The sequence below is a fragment of the Pogona vitticeps genome, chromosome 2, assembly GCF_051106095.1.
Source record: "Pogona vitticeps strain Pit_001003342236 chromosome 2, PviZW2.1, whole genome shotgun sequence".
In the NCBI taxonomy this organism is placed as follows: Eukaryota; Metazoa; Chordata; class Lepidosauria; order Squamata; family Agamidae; genus Pogona; species Pogona vitticeps.
The window spans coordinates 66,276,826-66,295,647 of record NC_135784.1 but is presented as its reverse complement, the minus strand read 5'-3'; the positions used below and the strand labels follow the sequence as shown (position 1 = coordinate 66,295,647).

Sequence of the window (18,822 nt, the reverse complement as noted above, 5' to 3'; positions counted from 1 at the left end):
GGCAAGCATAACACTGGGAGTTGCAATTTTAAAAAGTAACTCTTCCAAGTTCTCTGTGATACCATGTCACTGGAACTGTCCCAGCCTTAGAGCTTCAGAATAGCAGAAGGTCCATATGATCCTCTTTGCTTTGTGTCTTTTACAACTTAGAGGTTGCAACCCTATATATGAGAAAGTAAGCCCCACTGAATCCAGCGACACACACTTCTGAATAAACAGATATAAGATTCCATCCATAAGCAGCTCACAGGGCAAGGGACAGCATATACTTGGGAACAGTTAGACTCTTTTTCAGTGCAGAATCATGAAAACAATGCAATCAACCCAAGGCAATGTTTTATAAAGATAAGAGCATAATTCTAAACTTACTAGAGCACTGCTCAAACCTAAAAAAATCACACATTACAATTTAAATGTAGATTGACAACATCCACTGCCATTTTTTTCAACCACCAATACATACATGATACCTACTCTAGGAATAAATTAATTATACTGTTCTTTCTCCTGTGTCTTAAAATGGCTAGAAGTTTTATAACTCCCATAATTAAAAATATTTGGCAGCTTAGTAAAAGTATTTCCAGCCACAGCTTTATCAGATGTAGATAGCACAGGAATAAATTGATTTCTTAGCAGGAAGATTGTCCAATCAGTCCTTTACCAGAACATTATAATCTTAAAGTCAGATTTTCATTATTATGTACTGAATCTCATATCATAAAAGTGTCAAAATGATTGCAACCAGCACTAAAATAATTTACCACAAATCTTAAACTAATAGCCTCCACTGTGAAATTCTATATACAGTATGAGCAGTTTAAGATAGATAGATAGACAGATAGATAGATAGATAGATAGATAGATAGAGAGAGAGAGAGAGAGAGAGAGAGAGAGAGACAGACAGACAGACAGACAGACAGACAGACAGACAGACAGACAGACACAGACAGACAGACAGACAGACAGACAGACAGACAGACAGACAGACAGATAGATAAGCAAAAGCAAAGTGTGCTGCTTATAAACCGCCCCACAGTGCTTCAAGCACTCTCTGGGCGGTTTACAAGTTAATTATGCAGGCTACACATTGCCCCCCCCCCATCGGTACTCATTTTACCGACCTCGGAAGGATAGAAGGCTGAGTCAACCTTGAGCCGGCTACCTGGGATTTGAACCCCAGGTCGTGAGCACAGTTTTGGCTGCAGTACAGTGGTTTAACCACTGCGCCACGAGATAGATAAGCATTAACATACAGAGGACTTAGATGCTCGCTATAGATTAAATGAAATGTGACTTTAAGAAAAAAAATCCTGAAGCATGACTTATACTGATAGCATTGTCCATCTTTATTGCAATAAACTTTGGGATGCCTCCATGATCCTGGAATCCATTTATTTGAGAAAGGAATCCACAGTTTGAATCCACAAACTTGTCATGATGCGCAATGAGGTGGGCAGGGAGAGAGGGAGGGAGAGGAAGGAAGGAAGGCCAAGTTCATTCACTGCTTCCTCCAATAATAGTAGCAATTCAAAACAGATAAAGAGAAGTGTGTGTGCACATATTACAGAGTTCAACTGTGGATTCTGCTACCACAACATATAATGACAGCCATGACTATCACTGGCTTTAAATGGGGCCTGGACAATTGGAGGATAAGAATATCAGTGGGTACTTGTCATGATAGAAATGCATTGTTTTCCATTTCAGAGGCCACGTGTCTCTCAGTAATTGGAAGCATCAGCAGAAAGTGCATGTGTCATTGCACTTCAGTCCTGTGGCTGGCTGTGATGTGAACATAATACTGGACTCAATAGGTCTTCAGCATTGTTCATTGTACATCTGTAATGTGAACAGTGCCATATTGTAGACAGTGATATTTCACGTAATGTTTTACTTATTTATTATTCTAGACAGGAGTCTACTCCTGTATGTATTGTGCACAAAACGGATTTAAAAACAACAATTAAAATCTACAATAATAATATAATCAAGATGGGAAGATAACAACAAAAAACCAAGAAAAGTGGAAATCAAGTATTGGCAAGAGGGAAGGCATGCCTGAGGAGCCAAGTTTTTAATTGACTCTTGAAAACACCCTGTGAGGGTGCCAGGCAGATCTCTGGCGGCAAGCTGTTCCAGAGTCGAGGGGCCACTGCCCAGAAGGCCCGGTCTCTTGTTCTTTCTTTCTGGGCCTCTCTCGGTGTCAGGCCCCTCAGCTGTCTTTCCTGGCTATAGCAAGTGACTTGAATAGATCTAGGTGGGAGAAGGCATTCTTCCAGGTATCAAGGTCCTAAAACTGTTCAGGACTTTGTATGTCATCATTAACACTTTGAGGTCAATGCGGAAACGAATGGGCAGCCAATGCAAAGCAGCCAGAATGGAAGAGATATGCTGGAATTTTCTTGTCCCACTAAGTAATCTGGCTGCCGCATTCTGCACCATTTGAAGCTTCCGTATCAATCTCAAAGGTAGCCCCACATAGAGCGCATTACAGTGGTCTAATCTCAAGATTACAAGCGCATGTACCAAAGTAGTGAGCACCCCAACATCAAGATAGGGATGGAGCTGGGCAATCCGCCACAGATGATAATTGGTGGAGCGGACCACCAACGCCACCTGGGTTTCCATGGGGAGCACCAGGTCCAGATGTATCCTCAAGCTGCGAACCTCACTCTTCATGGCAACAGTCACACATCCCCAAAAGAGAGGGAGTTTCCCAAGCCACTAATGGAGGGGCCACCCACCCTCAGGACCTCCATCTTGTCCGGGTTCAGCCTCAACCCATTCTCCTGCATCCATTGCAGTACAGCCTCCAGGAAATGCTGAAGGGACAGAATGGCATCCACTGAAGTAGGTGAAAAGGAAATGTAGAGCTATGTGTCATTAGCATACTAATGGCACGAGGCTCCACACTCCCTGATGACCCCTCCCAGCGGCCTCATATAGATGTTAAACAGCATTGGGGAGATGTTCAAGCCCTGCAGAAGCCCACAGTTGAGACTCCATGGGCCCGAGACATTCTCCCCAAACTGAACTGAAAGTAGGATCGGAGCCAGGCAAGTGCCAGGCCATCGATTACCAACTCGGAGAGCTCCCCAGGAGGATACAGTGGTTGACAGTATCGAAGGCGGCTGAGATATTGAGGAGGACCAACAAGGACATTTTGCCCCTGACAGCCTCCCTCAACAGGTCATCCAATAGTGCGACCAGTGCTGTTTTTGTGCCATAGCGCGGCCTGAAGCCCGACTGGAATGGATCCAGGGCATTGGTTTCATCCAAAAGAGCCTGAAGCTGATCAGCCACCACCCTCTCAACCACTTTACTAAGGAAAGTATCATTTGTGACGGGCCTATAATTGCCAATATCATCTGACCACCAAATTTGGTTTCTTTCTAATGGGCTTGATGAGCGTCTCCTGGACAAGAGGAGAGGAGCCTTGCCCTCCTGGAGAGACCCACTAATTATCGCAGCAGCCCATTCCGTTGTTACAGGTCTGGCTACTTTGATTAGCCAGCACAGGCAAGGGTCAAGAGAGGATGTGGTGGCCCGACAGCGATCAAGCACTTTCTCCACCATATGCGGCATCACAGGCTGAAAAAATTCAAGACTAACCAGGCAAGGCAGAGCACTGGACATCTCTGCTCAATCCACTGTATTTAAAAAGGAGAGAGATCCCGGCAGATGGTCTCCACTTTAGATTTTAAAAATGCTGCAAAATAGTCAGGTGAGATATTAGTAGAACGCCTGTCGCCTAGACCAATACTGGATAGATTGCAAACAATACAGAAAAGTTCCGCCTGCTGATTTGAAGCTTCGCTTATCCAGTCAGCGAAGTGTGATCGTCTAGCAGCCTTCACCTTAGTGAGGTAATGGTTAGTCATGATCCTGACAGCTTTCTTATTATAATCTGTTGGTTCCTGTCTCCAGGTGCACTCTAGCCATTTTCCAACAGATGGATGAAATTTTCCAATACATCAGGAAGAGCTCAAGAAATAAAACAAACATAAATAAGAAAATTATTAGACATCAACTACTGAATTTAAGTTCCACAGTAGCAGCTTCTTTTTTGTCTGTTTACCACTCTCAGTGGGTTAATGGCTTCGAACACTTTTTCTCATGAGAACAAAGAGTCTTCCAGCACAAAATTTCATGGTTTGTAACTCACTTAACTAGTTGTTTCCGAAAAAGTATTGCACAGCCAATAAATGCTCATGCCAAATAATATTTGTTGGTCTTCAAATATTTCTGGGGATTTTTCCAATTAACTGACACTGCCACCCATAACAAAATTTTCACTCTCACTCTATAATCCATAATATATCTTATTATCAATCAATTACTGCAACTTAAAAAGTGTTACACATACCTGTAACTATAGAACCGTGTTTTTTGCATGGTCCTGTGCCACTGCCACATGGTATAACCAGTAAGACAATTTATAGACACTTATAAAAAAATAATACAAAAAAATAAAAACAACAGCAGGAAGTCTCATAAATAAACAGAAAAAATAAAACCACTTGTCTTATCACGACTTCCTGAAAACAGAACTAAGACTTGCAATGATAAAACTACCTGAGAGCTGATGACTAATTTACAGATACATACAGTATATCACCCCCTTCATGTATTGCTGCTTTGTCGTGGTGAAGGGGCTTCAGTAGTTCAGAGAAGCTATGGGCTATGCCGTGCAGGGACACCCAAGACGGACAGGTCATAGTGGAGAGTTCTGACTAAGCGTGATCCACCTGGAGCAGGAACTGGCAAGACACTCCAGTATATTTGCCAAGAAAACCCCATGATCAGAAACAAAAGGCTAAAAGATATGACACTGGAAGATGAGCCCCACAGGTCGGAAGGCGTCCAACATGCTACTGAGGAAGAATGAAGGACAAGTACGAATACATCCAGAGCTAATGAAGTGGATGGGCCAAAGCCGAAACGATGCTCAGCTGCAGACGTGCCTGGAAGTGAAAGGAAAGTCCGATGCTGCAAATTACAGTACTGCATAGTATTTATATAAGATCTACGAACCTTGGGAAGATGGATGTGGCCAAACAGGAGATGGCAAGAATAAACATTGACATCCTGCGTGTCAGTGAACTAAAATGGACGGGAATGGGTGAATTCAATTCATATGATTATCATATCTATTATTGTGGGCAAGAAGCCCGTAGAAGAAATGGAGTAGCCCTTATAGTCAGCAACAGAGTAGGAAAAGCTGTACTGGGATACAATCTGAAAAATGATAGAATGATTTCATTACGAATCCAAGGCAGACCTTTCAAATCACAGTAATCCAAGTTTACGCACCAACCACCAATTGGTGGTTGAAACTGAACAATTCTATGAAGACTTACAACACCTTCTAGAACTGACACCAAAGAAACATGTTTTGTCATTATAGGGGACTGGAATGTTAAAGTAGGAAGTCTAAAAGGAACGACAGGTAAGTTTGGCTTTGGAGTTCAAAACGAAGCACGGAAAGGCTAATAGAGTTTTGTCAAGAGAACAAGATGGTTATCACAAAGACGCTTTTCCAACAACACAAGAGGCGATTCTACACATGGACATCACTAGTTGCTGACCTTAAGCCAGACATCCTGGAGAGCGAAGTGGGCCTTAGAAAGCATGGCTAACAACTAGGCCAGTGGAAGTGATGGCATTCCAGTTGAACTATTTAAAATCTTAAAAGATGACACTGTTAAGATGCTACATTCAATATGCCAGCAAGTTTTGAAAACTCAGCAGTGGCCAGAGGATTGGAAAAGATCAGTCTACATCCCAATACCAAAGAAAGGCAGTGCCAAAGAATGTTCCAACTACTGTACAATTGCACTCATTTCACATGCTAACAAGTTTAGGCTTAAAACCCTCCAAGGTAGGCTTCAGCAGTATGTGGACTTAGAACTCCCAGAAGTAAAAGCTGGATTTTGAAGGGGCAGAGTTACTAGAGACCGAATTTCTAAGATGCAGTGGATTACAGAGAAGGACAGAGAGTTCCAGAAAAACATCTACTTCTGCTTCATTGACTACGCAAAAGCCGTTGACTGTGTGACCACAGGAAACTATGGCGAGTTCTTTAAAAAATGGGAGTTCCTGACCACCTTATCTATCTCCTGAGAAATCTATATGTGGGACAGGAAGCAACAGTTAGAACTGTGTATGGAACAACTGATTGGTTCAAAATTGGGAAAGGAGCATGACAAGGCTGTATATTGTCTCCCTGCTTATTTAACTTAAATGTAGAATACATCATGGGAAAAGCTGGACTGGATGAATCCCAAGCTGGAATTAAGATTGCTAGAAGAAATATCAACAACCTCAGATATGCAGATAATACCACTCTGATGGCAGAAAGTGAGGAGGAATTAAAGAACCTCTTAATTAGGATGAAAGAGGAGAGTGCAAGAAATGGTCTGAAGCTCAACATAAAAAAAACCTAAGATCACGGCCACTGGTCCCATCACCTCCTGATAAATATGGAGGTAGTGACAGATTTTACTTTCTTGGGCTCCATGATCACTGATGATGATAACAGCAGCCACAAAATTAAAAGACACCTGCTTCTTGGGAGGAAAGCGATGACAAATCTCAACAGCATCTTAAAAAGGAGAGACGTCACCTTACCGAAAAAAGGTCCAGAAAGTCAAAGCTATGGTTTCTCCAGCAGCAATGTATGGAAGTGAGAGCTGGACCATAAAGAAGGCTGACCACCAAAGAATTGATGCTTTTGAACTGTGGTGCTGGAGGAGACGCTTGAGAGTCCCCTGGACTGCAAAGAGAACAAAACTATCCATTTTGAAGAAAATCAACCCTGAGGGCTCACTGGAAGGAGAGATCCTGAAGCTGAGGCTCCAGTACTTTGACCATCTCATGAGAAGAGAAGACTCCCTGGAAAAGACCCTGATGTTGGGACAGTGTGAAGGCAAGAGGAGAAGGGGATGACTGAGGACGAGATGGTTGGACATTGAAGCTACCAACATAAATTTGACCCAACTCCGGGAGGCAGTGAAAGACAGGAGGGCCTGGCGTGCTCTGGTCCATGGGGTCACAAAGAGTCGGACACGACTTAATGACTAAACAAGAAAACACAGTATATCACAGAAGTGAGTACACCTCCTCACATTTAATAAATATTTTAGTATATCGTTTCATGTGACAACACTGAATAATGACAATTGGCCACAATGTAAAGCAGCGAGCATATAATTTGTATAACAGTGTAAATGTGCTGGCCCCTCAAAATAACGCAACACAGCCATTAATAATTAAACTGCTAGTATAAAAAATGAGTACACCCCTAAGTGACAATGTCCAAACTATAACAAATTGTTTACTATTTTGTGTGGCCACAATTATTTTCCAGCACTGCCTTAACCCTCTTGGACACAGAGTTCACCAGAGCTTTACAGGTTGCCACTGGAATCCTCTTCCACTCCTCCATGATAGCATCACAGAGCTGGTGGATATTAGAGACCCTGCGCACCTCCACCTTCCATTTCAGGATGCCCCACCGATGATCAATAGGGTTTAGGTCTGGAGACAAGCTTGGCCAGTCCATCACCTTTACCCTCAGCTTCTCTAGCAAGACAGTGGTCATTTTGGAGGTGAGTTTGGGGTTGTTATCATGTTGGAATACTGCCCTGTGGCCCAGGCTCTGAAGGGAGGGGATCATGCTCCGCTTCTGTATGTCACAGTACATGTTGGCATTCATGGTTCCTCAATGAACTGTAGCTCCCCAGTGCTGGCAGCACTCATGCAGCCCCAGATCATGACACTTCCACTACCATGCTTGACTGTAGGCACGACACACTTGTCTTTGTACTCCTCACCTGGTTGCCACTACACACATTTGACACCATCTGAACCAAATAAATTTATCTTAGTCTCACCGGACCACAGGGCATGGTTCCAGAAATCCATGTCCTCAGTCTGCTTGTCTGCTGCAAACCGTATGTGGACTTCCTTGTGCATCATATTTAGAAGAGGCTTCCTTCTGGGATGACAGTCCTGGAGACCAGTTTGATGCAGTGTGCAACGTATGGTCTGAGCACGGACAGGCTTACACACACACACCCTTTCAATCTCTGCAGCAATGCTGGCAGCACTCATACATCTATTTCCCAAAGTTGACCTCTGGATATGATGCTGAGCACAAGCAGTTAGCATCTTTGGTCAGCCATGGTGAGGGCTGTTCTGAGTGGAGCCTGTTCTGTTAAACTGCTGTATGGTCTTGGCCACTGGGCTGCAGCTCAGTTTAACGGTTTTGGAAAATGTCTTATAGCCTAGGCCACCTTTATGTAGAGCAACAATTCCTTTTTTCAGTTCCTCAGATAGTTCATTACTATGAGGTGCCATGTGGAGCTTCCAGTGACCAGTCTGAGAGAGTGAGAGCGATAACACCTGCTCCCCCTTCACACCTGAGACTTGTGACACTAACGAGTCTCATGATAACAGGGAGGGAAAACGGTTACTTGGGCCCAGTTTGGGCATTGTCACTTAGGGGTGTACTCACTTTTGTTGCCAGCGGTTTAAACATTAATGGCTGTGTGTTGCATTATTTTGAGGGACAACACATTTACACTTATACAAGCTGTATGCTCACTGCTTTACATTGTAGCCAAGTGTCATTTGTTCAGTGCTGTCACATGAAAAGATATACTAAAATATTTATGAAATGTGAGGGGGTGTACTCACTTCTGTGATATACTGTACTTAAGCACAAGGGTCTACTGTGTGAAACAAGGAGATGTATATTAGCAGTTGAATGAATAAACTTCAGGAAAACAATTTGAAAAGTTTTGTTATTGAGTATGGAGGTCAGAGCAAGAATGAGATTTTTCTGATCTACGACTATCTTATACATACATTATGATTACACAAACATTCTATTTTCTAAATATTCACCCTATAATGTTATAATATAATTAAAACACCTTAGGAAGAATATGCTGATATAAGAAGTATTTGTTGAATTACTAGATGGTTGGAGAAAGAATGTAAGCCTCAACATCTAGGGTTTTTTTTTCAGCGAATGAAACATTGATAAAATCCTATTGGCATATAGCAGTTCCATTCGAGCTGAACGTACTGTGCTTTCCTACAGTGTGTTCTTCAATGACTGTAAAAACTAAACTATACCAAATGCTATGACATATGCTACAAAAGGAATTTTATGATGAGCAAGAATTGCCATGGGTGACATAAGGTTTTGAGGTATTTTCATATGGGCAGTGTAAAGGTAATGCATGCACAGAATATGGCAAGCAGCTTTAGGACAGGAATTATCTTTGCTACGCAGAGAAAAAGATGCAGTCATTACCACTGTTAATTTAAGAAATGGCCTGGAACATTTAAATCAGGCTTGTCCAACCTGCGGCCCGAGGGCCGCATGTGGCCCAGGTCAGCTCGTAATGTGGCCCAGTGCAATTTCTTATTTTTAAAGAAATTCCAAAGTTTCAAGTTACACTGCCGGTGCTTGGGGCCGGAATGTGGCTAGGGCATGTCACAACAGTAAAGGGGGAGAGAGGGAAGGAAGGAAGGAGTGGGAGGGGAGGGGACGGGGGGCTGCATGACTGCATTGTGTTGTCCCCGTCAATAGGTGGACCCCCTCCCGGCCCCATAAAGCCGCCGGAGTCGAAGCTGGCAGCCTCTGCTGTCTGATATCGCAGCTGCCGGTAAGCGCGCTTGAAGCAGGGCTGTGGCGGACGGCTAGGGCTGCCCCCCCCCCATGCGGCCCAAACCAAATGTATGTGCGGCCCAAATGAACTTTTCATCTTCTAATGTGGCCCAGGGAAGGTAAAAGGTTGAACACCCCTGATTTAAATGAAAACAGCACTAAATTCAAGAGGGGACGTAAATGGCCTAAATGGCCTTTGTCCTTGTTATCTCTTCTTTCACATATTCCATCCCCCACTCAACTATCTCCTGCTACACCGCCCGCTCCACTTTCTCAAGCATAGTAGAGCGCCATTAATTTTTCATAAAATGGTAATGTGATAGATGGCTGGTAAAGCTAGCTCTGGATTTTTCCAAAGCTGTATCTTAGATTAATGTCCATAAGCAGGTACTTGAATAGAACAAGGTCTATTCAAATTAGGTAAAATAATGAGCAAATAAAAAAATGAAGCCATGAGCTACATGGTAATAACTTCCACCAAAATATAATTCTGCTAATATTGTGTGATCATAAATCCATCCATCCATCCATCCATCCATCCATCCATCCATCCATCCATCCATCCATCCATCCATCCATCCATCCATCCATCCATCCATCCATTCATTCATTCATTCATTCATTCATTCATTCATTCATTCATTCATTGTCCCACCCATCTAGACCAAAGTTTACTCTGGGAGGCTAACAATACTCAAGAATAATAAAAAATAAAACAACAACATTAATGCAATTAAAAATAGCAAATAAATTAGATAATGACAGGAGGGAAGGCCTGCCTAAAGAGCGAGGTCTTGAGTTGTCTCTTAAAAACACCCAGCGAGGGAGTCAGATATATTTCTGGGGGGAGATTGTTCCAGAGGCGAGGGGCCACTGGCAAGAAGGCCCACTTTCTTGTTCTTTCTCTTGGGGCCTCCCTCGGCGTTAGGCCCTCAGCCACCCATCTTTATTAAACTGAGTGATTCGGGTAGATCTAGGTGGGAGGAGGTGTTCCGCCAGATATTGAGGTCTTAAATCATTTACGGTTTTATATGTCATCATTACTACTTTGAAATAAATGCAGAAATGAATGGGCAGCCAATGCAGGGCAGCCAGAGTAGGGGAGATATGTTGATGTTTTCTCACCCTAGTAAGAAGTCTGGCTCCCGCGTTCTGCACCATTTGAAGCTTCTGCATCAATCTCAAAGGTAGCCCCGTGTAGAGCACATTACAGTAGTCTAATCTCGAGACTACATGTGCATGGACCAGAGGGCCCCCACATCAAGATAGGAATGCAGTTGGGCAATTCGTCAAAGATGGAAATAGGTGGTACAGACCACTGATGCTACCTGGGTCTCCATGGTAAGCGCCGCGTCAGGATGGACCCCCCAGACTGCAAACCGAAGTCTTTGTGGTGAGAGTCCACCCAAAAAGAGAGGGAGTTCCCCAAACCATTGACATCGGGGCCACCCACCCTCAGACCATTCACCTGCATCCATTTCAATATGGCCTCCAGACAGCGATGAAGGGACAAAAAGGCATCCACTGTTGTTGGAGAAAATGAGATATAGATCTGGGTGTCATCAGCGTACTGATGACACGAAGCCCCACACCCCCTGATGACCTGACCCAGAGGCCTCATGTAGATATTCATATACTCTATATGTTGTAATCATCTACAACAACATATCCACACACACTCCTGTTGCCTTTGAAATCTAATTAGGTCCCAACCATTTAAACATCTGCTGTTTTGTATCAAGTATTAATCTTCTGAATGATCAATAATGTGACATAAATTTCTAATAACTTAGTTATCGTTTTTCACATCTGTAACTTTGTACTTAAGAGCTACGTCTATAATTTGGCACTCCAATGTCAAACTTTTCTCAAAAAGTCTAGCAGACAGGGCCTGTGCCTGTCAGTGATTCCTATAAATTCATTTATAGGACTTCAAAATAATTCTGCAAATGTGGAAGACATTAAGTGTGAGATCAAATGTAAAAATCAGCATAAAATCAAAGTTAGTATCATTTCTCTTCATATGAGAAGCATTGATAAAATATAAAGGTTCCCCAATCACTAGACAGACAAAACAAAACAAAATTATATTGAACTTTTCCCTCCTACATTACATTTATTTTTACACAATATTTTCCACATATATATGCTCACTGGAGGAAAAAAAACATGAAAAGTGAGCAGATCTGTCCTGAAAAATCACACAATTAGAATTTTCACCCTTTCCTGCAAATAATCCACAATGTGATGTTATCTCTGCAGCAGACAGCGAAAGGCACTTTAATATTAGTCAGATTCTGCATTCTCATCTTCCTCAATCTTCTGAGAGGTAATTTGCTAGGGAAATGAATGTTCTCTATGTGATCCTGTTTAAAATCTAGAATGAAAAAAAAAGACAGCTTATTATTCTTTGACAGAAACTTGATGATCCAATTTCTAATTTGCCATGCTCTTATCAATAATCTGCTTCATTCATATGCAGAAATTTTAAGGACAGAGCCAAAGTATGCCATATCTATGAAGGACAAAGAAATGCATGCCAGAAAACTGCAACTGTACCTGCCTGGGTTAGAATATCCTTTAGATGGAGGATCATTAATTGCCTTTCCATGCTCTTCTCCTCTAATGGTATAATTTCTAACAGATGATACAGTATCTGACCTGCAAGAGAAACAAACAAACAAACAAAAAAGATTAAATTGATGTCTAGCCCATATTTTATTTTCTCAATCCTTTCCCCTATCCCACCACGAATGATTGCAAAGAAACTGGGGACGAAAAAAATATGCTAAAGTAATTTGAATACAAAAGGGGGGAGGGAAAATGAGAAAATAAAAATACTTTTATTGAATGTGCCACTCTGATTTCTTTGATGAAAAATGCACAAAATGAACGCAACTCAAAAGTAAGTCCATCAATTAGGCAAAACTTACCACAGGAGGTCTTGCACTGATTTCTGTGGTTCCGGCCACGATCACTACCCTGTGTTCATTCACTGGCTGAAGTGTGCATATCTCTGTATATCTCTACATGCCCCGATTTTGTTGTTCTTGTACACCCTTCTCTCCCCATAATGTAGCTATTGAATGTATAAAGCACAGGGTAGGCTAGCCCCTTATTTTACTGATGATAATGATCACCTGCCAATTTGAAGAATAACATGAGATTAGGCCTCATATTTTCACTAACGAATTGCCTCCAAATCAAATTGAGCATTTAGCCTACCAAACCTAGCATTAAAATCCCACGAATTTTAAACAAAAAAGCACACCACATTCTGTTCAATATTATTGCAGACTCTTAATTCATAGCCTCAAGAATATTTTAATCATACAGTCTATGAATCTGCAAATATATTTTCAACAACTAATGTTACAAAATGTTTTAAGGCATTTATTGTACATCACATTTCTCCACAGCTGCTGATTCCCAACTTCAGCAGCAGCTGTTGTTCTTGTTATGTGCCATTACACTGCCTACAACCCATACCAACCCTATGTATGAGTGACTTCCAAAATGTCTTATTGTTAATAGCCCTGCTCAGCTCTGACAAGCTCAAGGCCATTTCATATATGGTCTTCCAGCAAGTCTTGTGTTCTCACAATCTACCTCAAGAATGACCTCAGGTTTATAAATTTTTACTTATAGAGAAAGGTCAGGCTTGATTTGATCTAGTATTCACTTCTTTGTCATTATAGCAGTCTACAGTATTCACAAAGCTCTCCTGCAGCACTATACAGTATCTCAAATGAATAAAATTTTCCCTGCCAGCTTTCTTCACTGTCCAGGCTTCACATTCATACATAGTAGCTGGAAATAAAATAATGTGGCCTTGGTATCCAGTGACATATCCTTCCACTACAGGATTTCTTCTTGTTCCTTCATAGCTGCCTTTCTTCCCATTTCTTGGCTGCAGTCTCCATTTGAATTGAACCAAATGATTGAACCATGGTATGCAAAACCTAACAGTTTCTTCATCATCATGGAATCCTGCTTTTGCACTTTCTATTTTCACTTTCATCAGGAGTCTTTTCAAGACATTGCTGCTTTCTGTTACTATCTCTAGCAGCTACCAAAATTATAATTTGATAATGGTGATATCTCCTTAAGTTTTCCCTCATTACTATTATTTATGCAGAATAATAGCAAACATAAAACATGTATATTCCAGAATTCCTATAAAATCATCAGCAATGTCTTAAATCAAGATTCTGAGTTTTATGTAAATGAAGATGAGGCTGACTGATCCTGTTTATGCAGTGTTTGCTTCTTTTCTGAATACACTTCCAGCCGTCAGTAGCTGTATTTCTTACATGCAAAACATATGCTCTATGCAATGCCATCTACTCACTCCTTAACTTCTAGTAGTGCCTGAACAGGGTGCCTGTTTTATATGGAAAATTTCACTATTTGCAGGAAAGAAAGCCAACTCTGATATACTGTCTTGCTTATATATCGTCTTGGGGAAAGAAGAGCTGTATACACCTGCTTTTCAAAGGTTATCTATCACTGACATCTAGTCATAGCAGCAATATATTATCTCTAGTATCAGATAGGTATGCCTCCCAAGTCAGTTGCTGATAAGTATCAGCAGGAGGGTACGATTCTGTTCTGTTCATGTCCTGCTTTTGAGTTACCAATGGGCATCTGATTAGTTACTGTGGGTAGAATAGACTGGAGTAGATAGATCTGGTTCAGAACCTGTTTTAATGTAATAACACCAAGGGTAAAAGATATTACATAATACAGTAAATGGGCATCTGATTAGCTGTTGTTTTTCATTTATACTTTCATTTATTTATAATATATTTACATTTTGCTTATATGTTCTTTGTTATTATTCTTAGAAAACGGATGTACTTTTATGAATGATGTCTATTATCACTTTACTCTGTGTTAAGAAAAACAAGATACAAATAAATTATTTTTATTAGCTATCATTATATTGGTCATTCTTTTAGTTTTCCCTCTGAACCCTTTTCTTCTAAACATGCCCAGATAAATTTAAGACAAATTTCAGAGGGATAAGTGCAATGTTCTATATTTAGGAAAGAGAAACCAAATACACAGATAAAATGAGAAATATTTGGCTCAGCAATGCTACATACAAGAAGAATCCTGGAATTGTTGTAGATCACAAGCTAAATATGAACCAATAGTGTGATGTGGCTGCAAAAAAAAAAAAAAAAAAAAAAAAAAAAGGGGAAAAGCTATTTTAGGCTCATCTTGAGTAATGTGTCCAGTTCTGGAAGAAACTAATCCAACTGTACTTTAAGAAAGATACAGACAGACTGGAACAGGCTCAGACGACAACAAGAAGGATGATCAGGGGACTGGAAACCAAGCCCTATGTTTAGCGTGGAGAAAAGAAGATTGAGGGAAGATAAGACAGCACTTTTCAAATATTGAAAGGCAATTATACAGAGGAGGGGCAGCATCTGTTCTCAATCATCCAAGAGTGCAACACATATAATAATTGGCTCAAATTACAGGAAGTCAATTCCAGCTAAGTATCATGAAAAACATTTTAACTACTGGAGCAGTACAACAATGGAACCAATTACCTCAGGAAGTGGTTAGCTCTCCACACTAGAGGCATTCAAGATAAAGCTAAACAGCCATTTGTCAGATGTATTTCAACCTGGATTCCTGCACTGAGCAGGGAGATGGACTTAATGGCATCATCGGATCCTTCCAACTCCATTATTCTATTAGTCTATGATTCTATTCATAACAGTCTCCAGTCCAGTCCTTAATAAAGATTTGTAACAGCATAGCTTGTATTCTTAACACTTTTTCATCTGCTGCTTTCAATCTATTTTCTGTTACCTTGTGTATGTATGTCATCTTGCACAGCGCATCAGTTAATGGCAGCCATGTAAACCATCTAGAGGGGACTTGATGGCCTTATAGGCCCCTTCCAATTCAATTATTCTATGATTCTAGGAATTGTCACATGTATCTTGCCATCACTATTTTGTCCTCACACGTGTCAATTTTTAATGTCAGTTTTTGACAGCTCTGCTTTGATTTTTTTAAAATTTTATTCTTTCCTTCTCCCAATAAATGCCATACTCCTGAACATACTTTCATGTGGCAATAATAGTGTGCTTACAAATGAAACAAGAAAAAATGCTGAAACATGTCTTCATGAGGTCCAAGATTAAAACTGCCAGGCTGCACTCTTATATCACAATAGAGTGGTGCCCCACATGACGACGATAATCCATTCCGTTAAAATTGCTGTATAACGAAATTGTAGTCATGCGAAAAAAAAATGATTGGAATGCACTGAAAACTGGTTAATGCATTCCAATGGGGAAATACCTCCTCATCGAGCGAAGATCACCCATAGAGAACCGCCGATCAGCTGTTTAAAATCGCTGTCATCCAAAGCTTCTGTCCAGAAAACAGCCATTTTGCGAAGGGAGGGAAGCCATTTTGCGGAGCCAGAAAAAACATCATTTTGCGAACAAACAGTTCGCGAAGCAAGGACCTAATCAATGTAAAATGGATTTCCCCCATAGGAACCATTGTTTTGTGATCGCAAAAGTCATCGTCAAACGATTTTGTCGTTTACCGGGGTAAGCATCTAACGGGTCACCACTGTAAATATTGAGGCCAATCAGTACAGAATTGATATGAGGCAGAACAAGACAAAGTTTTTCAATACATGACCAGAAGACTGGGTTTGGGTTATGATGATGGACACTAATATATAGGCTGAACTGTAGAACAAGCATGGGGAGAAGTAGGTATGAATGTACTGGCAGATCACTGGAAGATTTACATTAGATTGACAAGGTGTTATTCTTAAATGTTTGACACTAGCAGAGAAACCATACTCTCTCCCCACCCATCTGAGCCATACACGTAGAATGAAAAAGGCTTGAGGAAATCAGGAGTAGACTCATGCACATAAGGATTTTGAGTTTCATTCAGAATTGGCCAGAAACAGGAGCTAGCCTGTGATTTTAGCAAACTTATCTTCATCCATGATGATGGAGTAATCTTCCTCCCGCTGCATGCACCAGTTGTTTTAGTACTCAATCAAATTCTTGGATCCAGTTCTTTAATTCTAAGTGTAAGTCTTTAGTATCAGGCTCCAGTTTGCAAACTTTGGGGTCCTAGTTAAAAAAAAAAAGATATACAGCTTGATGCTGTGACTAGACACAGGAGGACGGAGCTCTTTCCCCTGGGCTGAATTCTGACCTGCTTGGCACCCCCCAGGGGGTTAAAACCACCCCGAAGAGGTGGTGAAACGGGGGAGAAGCCTGTTGATCACGGGGGGACAGCGATTACCCGTTTGATCCAAGAAACTCCCAAATCAACCAGCGTGTGGAAACAAGCAGCTGAACTAGCTTGCAGCCAGCAATGGAGAAATGATAAATCAGGTAATTAACATAGTATTACCACTGGGTAAGAAATATTTCTTAACTGTACTGCTTTATCACTATCCCTGGACAAGACAATCCCTACAACAGAAATAGCGTCTTCTATCCCTCACCACTGATTGAGCAGCGGTGAATCTAGAGAGAGAGAAGAAATGCAAAGAGAGGTAAAGAAAATAAATTGGACATTAATTAGACATTTAATTATACTTCAAGGAGGGAAGTTTGGTATTACTTTGTCGTTAGAAACTTAAAAATCTTTCTCTTAAAACCATCATTAGCAACAACTCTTGGAAACTAAACTTGTTTATGTTACTTGTAACAGCTATCTAAAGCGCTAGCAAAAAGCCTAGAACTAATTCTAACCTTGAACACTTAGTGGCTGCTTGGAATTCCCTTTCTTTTTCAGGACTGAACTGAAGTACAGATAACTTAACTCTAGAAAGCCTAATCCAGCCAAAGTGAAACTTTTCAAATGTATCCTGGGTTCTGAACTTGAATGGAGCACAAGCTGAGACAAAATCAATACTGTAGCGGGGCTGGATTACAAAAGACATCAGGCCATTAACATAAACATCGAGTGAACTATTTGGTCAGCAAGTGTCCTTGAGCCTTTTAGGCAAGGAAAACCCTCTACATCTGAGACTGGATTCAAGTTTAACCCTGAAGATGATCAATCAATTAAACTGAAAATATGGAAGCAAGTATTGATGGAATTGGACTGATTACTTTAAGCATCTGGACAACTTTCACTTGGAATGCAATTATTTGACATTTGAGACATAATGCCACAACAAGGAAAATTTGGGATGAAACAAAATCTACCCCTCAAGCAATTTTAGAAACAGTGAGATCCCACAATGAAGAGACGAAATTATTCAAGGAGCAGTTAAAGAAGGACTTTAATCAACAGGAGACAGGGAATAATTAACAAGGAATTGAGAGGGTGGTGGATGATGTATGCCAATCAAAGAAGGGGCTGGAGGAAATTAGAGGAGAAAAACTAGGAGATCTAATTCTAACCCTGGAGCCGAGGAGAGTTTTAGGTGTGCTATGGGAAGATAAGGGGAGAGAATTAGCAGATCTATTAAAAAGAGCCTGGAAGATCTATTGGAGATAGATCAAGTGTATAAAATGTTCTCAGATGGCACAAGGGACGGCAAAATTTTTAGAGAGATAGAAACAAGAATTGGGAAAAGACAAATAAGAGAAGGAGTTACTTAGAAAGATGAAAAGGGAAAAATTTTATTTATTTATTTATTTATTTATTTATTTATTTATACCCCGCCTATCTAGTCATTACGACCACTCTAGGTGGCCTTCAAAGTTGAAAGCATGTATACACCTAATTTCTGGAATTGTAAGGGGGCATATCCTATATACAGTGGTGCCTCGCTTGATGACGTTAATCCATTCCAGCAAAATCGCTGTGAAGCGAAATCGTCGTCAAGCGGGGAAAAAAACCCATTGAAACGCATTAAAAACTGGTTAATGCATTCCAATGGGCTAAATACCTAATTGTCCAGCAAAGATCCTCCATAGGGCGGCCATTTTCCGGAGCCTGTACAGCAAAAATTAACTCCTGAAAACATTGGGGAGCCATTTTGCACAGTGGGTGGCCATTTTGAGAGCTGTCAATCAGCTGTTTTCAGATCATCGTAATGCGAAGAATCTGTTTCCGAAGCAGGGAACCGATCACCGTAAAGCGAACTTTTCCCATTAAAACATCGTTTTGCAATTGCAAAAACC

General features: G+C 41.0%; 1 protein-coding gene and 1 long non-coding RNA gene across 30 annotated transcripts in view; both read right to left on the bottom strand.

Moving 5' to 3' along the window:
• Window positions 1-18,822, bottom strand: part of ERC2 (ELKS/RAB6-interacting/CAST family member 2) — an 817,272-nt gene that overhangs the window by 617,660 nt on the left and 180,790 nt on the right. The gene's annotated exons all lie outside the window — the stretch shown is intronic.
• The window catches only part of LOC144586700 (uncharacterized), a 42,368-nt gene continuing 36,297 nt past the window's right edge, over window positions 12,752-18,822 (bottom strand). The window contains exon 2 of the long non-coding RNA XR_013541689.1: window positions 12,752-12,822. This is a non-coding gene — a long non-coding RNA (uncharacterized LOC144586700). The remainder of the gene's footprint in view (window positions 12,823-18,822) is intronic.